Here is a 7,604-nt window from a genome sequence, read left to right as displayed (position 1 = left end):
CTTTCTGAAAGAATCTATAATTTATTTGGAAAAGCTTGACTATAATATTTTATATGCTGCTTTTACACGCTTCGAAGCTTAAAGACTAGACATATGTTTATTCTGCGAAAGCAAACACCATTCAAGGATCTAATTTGCGGATTTTGGTTTTAGTCCTTGAGCTCCTAAGTTGCTTTTAATAAATGCAATAAAATGCCATTAGAGGGCAATCAGACACGTTTGGAAATCCATATAACTGAAAGAAATATGTTGCCAATCCCCTCCCGGCTCCTTTATCCGCCCCAGGGTCCCCAGGACACGTGTTGGCCTTAGTACTTACCAAAACACGTTCAACAGCTAGAACAACACGTACTCAATTTAGAGATACACGCGCGGGAACCGAGCGGGTTCGATATTGATACGGAGGTAGTTGAACATTCGTTAATGTTTGCCCTCCTCGAAGCAACAAATATTGGGACAGTTTGGCTAAGGTCCTTCAATTCTTTTTTCTCTCTCTGGCTCTCCATATATGTACATATATGTGTCCTTCTGTTTAAATCTATCTAGCTGGGATGATACATGTGGCACTCTGCTAGGAAGCCAATAAATTACAGAAACGGTAGAGCAGCATGTTGGAATTTCCAATTGAAAACAGAAAACGTTATGGCTCATTGAATATATTTTCCATTTTCCATTACAGTGTCCATATTTGCCCCACATTTCCACATTGACTGAAGGTCAAACGATGCACTGTCAATTTTAAGATACACTTAAAAAAAAGGAACTAACCGAAAATGTGACTTGCCTGCCGGCTGTTCTGGATGGCGAGTCCCAGACCTGTCTTCGGAATGTTTCCTTCTTTCCCATACGTGCAAGGCACTTGTCGGCCAAGATTTATTGCCAACGAACGTGTTGTTTCTCATGTTGGCCAACAGTGGCTTGGCCAAAGGATTACAGCCTGCGGGAAATAGTTTCAGATGAATTCCCCATCATGATTTTATTCGTTATTGCCAAGGTCAAGGCTCAAGAGGTATTCCGGTCTACGAGGTTTGTAATCTTTTAATCCTCAGATGCCAAAAGACTCTTCAGCTAAAAATGTTTTACAAAATGTCCTCCTTAACCTCAAGACTCTTGAGAGTAGAAGTAGTTTTGGCTAAAAGTTTTTAAAGCCACGATACAACTCTATTACCAGAAAGCGAGTCTCCGGGGCATCAAACAGCCATTACTCACATTTTCCACTCTCTCTCTCGCCCCCTTTCGTCCTGACCTGTCTTAAAAGGGAAATATCGTTTTTCTTATGTTTGCTGTATCCTGTTAATATTTCGTAATGCCGGTAAAAATCACAGCGTGTGGTTTTCGCAGCCAACTAAAAACGGCAAGAAAGAAGCATTGCATACATTTTGGCGCTGGTGCCGCTTGCAAAAATTGGCGACCACCATCAGGGTCATAGCCCAAACCTCCACACCACCCAACACACCCACTGCCAACTGTTTTTTGTGCTGGCACCATGCGGTGGCTAAGAAAAAATCTGTTGCATACTGTTTGCGGTAAAACGCAAAAAATGTTATATTTCAGACGCCCGCTGGGAAAATGGGGGAAAATGGAATCCAAGCCGAATCGAAAAATAGGCATGAGACTAAAAAAATGCCTGTTTGATGTTTGGTATGGTGGTTCTGTGTTCTTTTTATAGTACTCGTCCGGAAAAAGTAAGCTTTATTCTCTTCTATGGGCTGTTTAAAGTTGAATGAATGCCTCCTACTTGAGGTAAGAAACTTTTTCGGCAACTATTTTCCAGTCCGGAGATGTAAAGTTGAATGCCACACCTTCGACCCTGGGAGGCAATAATTTAACTTCAACGCAGCAAGACATGCAATTTAATTTTAACAAAACCTGACATTATCACACCAGCCAACAACAGCCTTCTCCTGCCCCGCCTTGGAAGACCTCTCACGCACACACTCTCAGCCAAAGACACACACACACACACACAGAGACTGGTATGGGTTGCAACACAAAGTTAGTAACATAATAAGTAGCAATTTTCGGTTTCCGCTTTCCGGGCCAAGCGGCGGCAACGTCACTGGCTGCAAGCTACCATAAAAATACATAAAATTGCGCCAGCTAAAAGAAAGCCAGCGAGTGCAGGAAGCTTACACACACACAGACCCAGTGAGCTGCAGATCCAAGGCGAGAAACACCAGCCCCGGGGCACTGCCAGGGGACACGGAGAAGGAGCTGGGCTGGGCGTCCGGAATCGGAATCGGAATAGGGCGGGTCTGGTTGCCAAGAAAGTATAGTAACTGCATGCGGAGTAAATTGGAATTTTATAGTTCCAGCCACCAGCCAGAAGCACAGGTGCCAGCAGCTGCTGGTGCCTAGCTCGGCGCGTGTTGCTAACACTGAAACAGAGACCTTAACCACCTCTGGCTGTTCCGGAAAAGGATTTCGCCAGGAAGTGGTAGACCACATCCCAAATGACTATATTTCTGGGTAAATAATTCAAAGGACACTCGTTTGTACTTTTTTTTGACCAAGTCATCCCTTTGTAGAATATTAGTTAGGGAATACGCTTTCTGGGAATCCTTTTCCTGGAACACCAAGTGCGGCTTATCCCGGGAAATGAAGATGCCGCTGACTTTGCAATGGCAGCTAAATTAGTTGCCGGCCACCTTCCGCAGTCTTGCGAAAGTCACTCAAAGCGATGACAACAGGGCGCCGGATGGTGGCTGGGTGGATTTTCCCAGCCGGTCGAATGGTGGCGGTGGGTGGTTGGGTGTGGGTGGTGGCAACAACAAAAGGTTGCCGACGCTCGTTAGCATTTTACAACACTGGCATCGGGTGTAGCACGTACAGAGTCGAGCAGCAGCAGCAGCTCCTTAGATGATTTGTGACCAGCTGCAACTTTTTGTTGCCAACGCCACCGGCAGCCATTTTTGATATTATTTCAGAGCTGCCTCTGCACTTCCGTTTCCGTTTTGGCCTGCGCCTCGACTCGCAGCGTTGCATGTAAATGGGGCTTCCCCTTTTTTTTGCGATCGCTTATCAGCCATGCCAGCAAGGACCTTGCCCACTTGGAGTGAGAGCGAGACGGCGTGTGCGTGTGTGCGAGGGAGAAAATTGAAGTTAATGTGGGTGACTGTTGATTTTATCTTCCCTGTTGACTTGTTGACTTGTCGGGTTAACTGTTGCAATGTTTATGACTTCATTATGCTAATAAAGGACATTATTTTTGCAGTTTTTCGGCAGAGTGGGTTTCCCCGACATTATATAACATTTTAGTGTCAACAAGGCCATGTTTTTGAACGGGATTAGACATTAAATGTTTTATTATATTAAAGCTAACGACCAAAGCTAATATTGGTTCTTTAAAAACTTTAAATTCCACTGCAAAGCTTTGGACCATGGGTCTAGTCGTGTGCAGGTATGACAGCCACAGACATTTGATGCATTTCGCAGGATTGCCTGCACCTCGCTCCGACCACCGGACCTCCGTCCCCTGCCATCAAACAAGCCGATTAGCATACGTTTATCTGAGAGGCTCGCAGAAGCCACCAGACCACGCCACCCTACAAGCCCCCCTTCGTAGCGTTGGTGGTGATGGGGGTTGGTGGAAATCAGCAGATCGTGTCAAAAGCATCAACACAGGGCACCACAAGCTGCAAACGCAAACGCAACCCTAGCCCGAGCCCCAAGCCTAAGCAAACCTCACCGAAAACCCCACCAAAACCGAACCTAACCAAACTAAACCAAAACCTAAATTCGCCGCTCTGTGTCCCGTGTCCGGCTTGCAGACCCGGACACGCTGGCCGCCCATCGCTAATGCGGCGTGAATATGCAAGGAGCCCTGGTCGACGGACGTGGTGATGTCAGCCGGGCCAGCCAGGACGTTATCATCATCAATGCACGATTTTTTGGGCCGCTGTCAGGCTCAAATGTTTGCAGAGCTCTCGCTCTCTCTAGCTCTCTGATACGACTAGCTGCTGGATAGCTGCTTGCTGCTCGCCGGGATTCCCCGTTTTGCTAATGTGCGGTTTGGCGGTCGCCGGGGATTAGCCCAAGCCTTCCTCTTTTCCCGGTGCCCACCGACACACATACACACACACCGGGGACCGGGCATCCATCCACTCACCTGTTTCTGTGTTGACGTTACCTGAAAAATCAAAATTCCGACACGAGTAGATTGTTGGGCATTTCATTACCAGGAATGTTGACGCCCCACTCAGAAAGCGCTTGAATGACAATCCTGAAAAAAAGGGGAATCGGACAAAGGAGCTGACACGTTTACAAACTTAATGTATGGGGGGCAATGAGGTGGTTTTTTAATACAACAAAAGCCAAGAATTCTCTGGAAATTACGCATATATCCTGGGACTCTTCCGTAGACTGCTCTCGGGGGGGCGATACACAAGAAAATGCCATTTAAATGCAAAGCACACATATTTTCGACAGGAGCACTGGAGTCCTCATAAATCTGAAGAAACTTCCTGTCATTCCTTGTCACTTGTTGGGGGTTTTGATTTTATTAAGAATATAAAAGAGTTTCTTGCGAAAATAATACCATCCCAGGTCTTCTAACATACATCGATAAGAAAGAAGAATTTCTTGGAATATCCTTAAAAATAGATATTTTCTTAAAGACAATTCATTCAATTTCTTTGTAAATTATCCTTTTTTTAAGAAGAAAGCTCAGTAGTTAATCGTTTTATTGAATTGTCAAACATATCATAGGAGTATGGTCTCGGAATGCTTTCCAAACATAACTAGCCGTTCGCCAAAACTCTTGGCCCAACTTTTCCACCAAAAGTTCTCATTTACAATCTCTGTTGGCAAAGTGTCTGAAAAAAGCGAAGCCCGAGAAGTTAAAACTGTGGCTCAGATGTCATGGCTCGACTTTTGAGCCAGGAGCCGGGCAAAAAAAACTTTTACTTCTTTCGCGCCCCAAAAACATCCGATGCCAGTGGTTCTGCGAATTCTTTGTTTGCGCATTTGTATGAGTGCCCTGACATGTGTGTGTTTCTGGTGTGGGTGTGGGTGTGCCGGCATTGAGCTGTTTGTCTTTTAATTGTTTGCACTTAAGTCGTTTGTTTGTTTGTTTGTTTGCTTGTTCGTCGTCTGGCTTGTCTGCCTGCCAGGTTATGACTTTTGTGAGAAAAGTCGTTAGGAGAGCGCTCAAGCAAATTACAGCCACAAAGTATGAGGCTTTTTTCGGTGGCATAATGCCGGCGGTGTGGGCTATTCATGAAATCATGTTTTTGGACATAAAACGAAAAATGCCATGCTCAGAAATTCCTAAGATAATTTATTCTCTAGCTAAATGCCACAAAATTTGAAGACACATTCTGTTTTGGCCACATATAACATTGATATATCTGTAGTAAACTACCATGAAGAAAAACTACCAAATACCAATTCTTTTCAAGCACACCAGACCCAAGCATAGAGCCGCATATATTTCCCATCTGAAACACCTGCAATCAAATGCAATGCCAATTGACTTATCTGTGCGGTTGTCCACCGCCAGACTGAAAGTCCGGACTCCGGAAAATCCTTCTTTCTTTTCACATACCAGCGTTCGATCCTCCGACCTGCAATAACCAAATGTTTGCCATGACAAACAACAACCAGGGCCCGGTCAAATGCAATCCGAATCCTTAACCTTAACACTTGGGTAAATTGATACACACATCAAAGTTGCGTTGCAATAGCCTCAAATCTTTCCGTAAATCAAGCAAAATGCAAATTTCACTAAAAGCTGAGGCATTTTCCGCAGGAAAGCGGAGACCGCAAAACCCGAAACCCGGATCCGGAAAAAAAAGGGGGAAAGCCAAAAGCGAATGGCGAAGGGAAAATTGTTGTCCAAAATGGCTGCCAGGTAAACGGACATCGGTGAGGACGCCGAGTGACCAAAAAGGTCCGTTCCCCACCGCCCCCGAATGCCATATTTATCACTTGTATCCCGGCATAGCTTCTCACCCGTCCATTACCAGATTTGGTTTTTGAAATCGCATACGAATGTTGGCCAATTGGATCGGGTTAGCCAAAGGAGTTAGTAGTTTGGCCTAGAATGTAATACGTTATATCCGGTGAATATATCTTTTGTAAAAAATATTTAAAAAATGGTTAAATATTTCTTAGAAAACTATCTTAAATCATGCAGAAAATTTAAATAAAAGTCTAAGGAAATAGTTTAGAAATTAAAAAGATATCAAACTTATCTATCTTGAATGCCTGTCGATTTTAAAGAAACTTTCTTTTTATTTAAAATGGAAAACTTGGCAAGTTGATTTATCGAAATGCTGGATCAAAGGTATTTCACAGTTCCAACTGGACCTGCTAAATGCAATTTTCCTTGCCATAAAATTGGTATTTATTAATCCCCCTCGAGGTCGAAAACAGGACCAAAACTCTTCTCGATTTGGGCTTATTTAATTAAACAAGGAAGCAGGCGTGTTTTATTTCAATTAGCCGTTTCCTCCCGGGGCGAAAGGAAATCGCCGTAGCCAAAGTGGAAGTTGCAACGCACAAAAACCTGTGCAACATAATTAACTGCATGCAACAATTTTCCAGCCACGCCTAACTGCTGCCTGCCACTGCACTGGTGACTGGTAACTGGTGAAAGTGGCAGTCGAAGGGTGTCAGCGGGGGGTCAGGGGTGAGACCATGGTATTAAACCCACTTCGCTGGGGTTCGTTTGCCCCACATGCAATGTACGAAAATGGAAATCTGCATTTAATTTATTGATGCAACAACGGCAACAGCCAGGACGGGACGAATGCGGCTCTGGATGAGGATTTTCGCCTAAATGTATGCAGCGTAAAATTGTTAAATGCGCGCTCAATCTGCATATAGGCGTGGATGCCGAGCCACGCCTCCAGTGCCACAACGCCCACCTCCTTTTGGTCGCCGTGGCACCCGTCGAGCTCGCCGCCTGCATGTTGCCGCCGAAATTGTTTCATTTCCCCATTAAAATGTACAGGCGAAAATGTTAAACACTTTATTGGTGGGCGGGACTGGATGGAGCTGTAGGTGTGGCCGGAGGTGTCTACCTCCGATTGTTGCGGCTGTTTGCCACGTTAGCATATCTGTTTTTCATGTTCGCAGCGCTAATCGGGCCATGCCCGTCTGTTCTGCTTGTCTGACTCGATTTGGGGGATGTCCTTCCCCCATCTATGAAGCGCTTCCTCGCTGCCTTTCTCATGGCCAAAAGTGGCAGTCCACATGGGTTCATTTTAGACGCCAGACAAGTGCACGTCGCACGTTGCAAGAAATGAATTTGGGATTTATTGCACTGACTCGCACGACGACGTTACAGATAAAACTAATGGCTTGAAATATTATCCATAAGATACTTCAACAGGTGCACCTATCTACTTAGTTTAGTGGCAGTTTTAATTTTACAATTTAAATCCATATTTGTAGTCAAAAATATATAGCTGCAAACCATGACTAGTTTTTGAACAGAATACCGGCAGCTACAAAATAGAAAACGAGTTAGTGTTCCGTTTGAATCGAATTTGTCGTCAAAGAACCTTATTGAATAATGCTTTTTACAAAATGTGTACTTGGACTTTTTCATATTTTTTCTATGCACAGTTTTTTTCATACACATATGTATCTCACTCTGG

This window comes from Drosophila bipectinata, chromosome 2L (genome assembly GCF_030179905.1).
Source record: "Drosophila bipectinata strain 14024-0381.07 chromosome 2L, DbipHiC1v2, whole genome shotgun sequence".
NCBI classification, from domain to species: Eukaryota; Metazoa; Arthropoda; class Insecta; order Diptera; family Drosophilidae; genus Drosophila; species Drosophila bipectinata.
The sequence above is the reverse complement of the archived record's forward strand: the minus strand, read 5'-3'. Positions refer to the sequence as shown.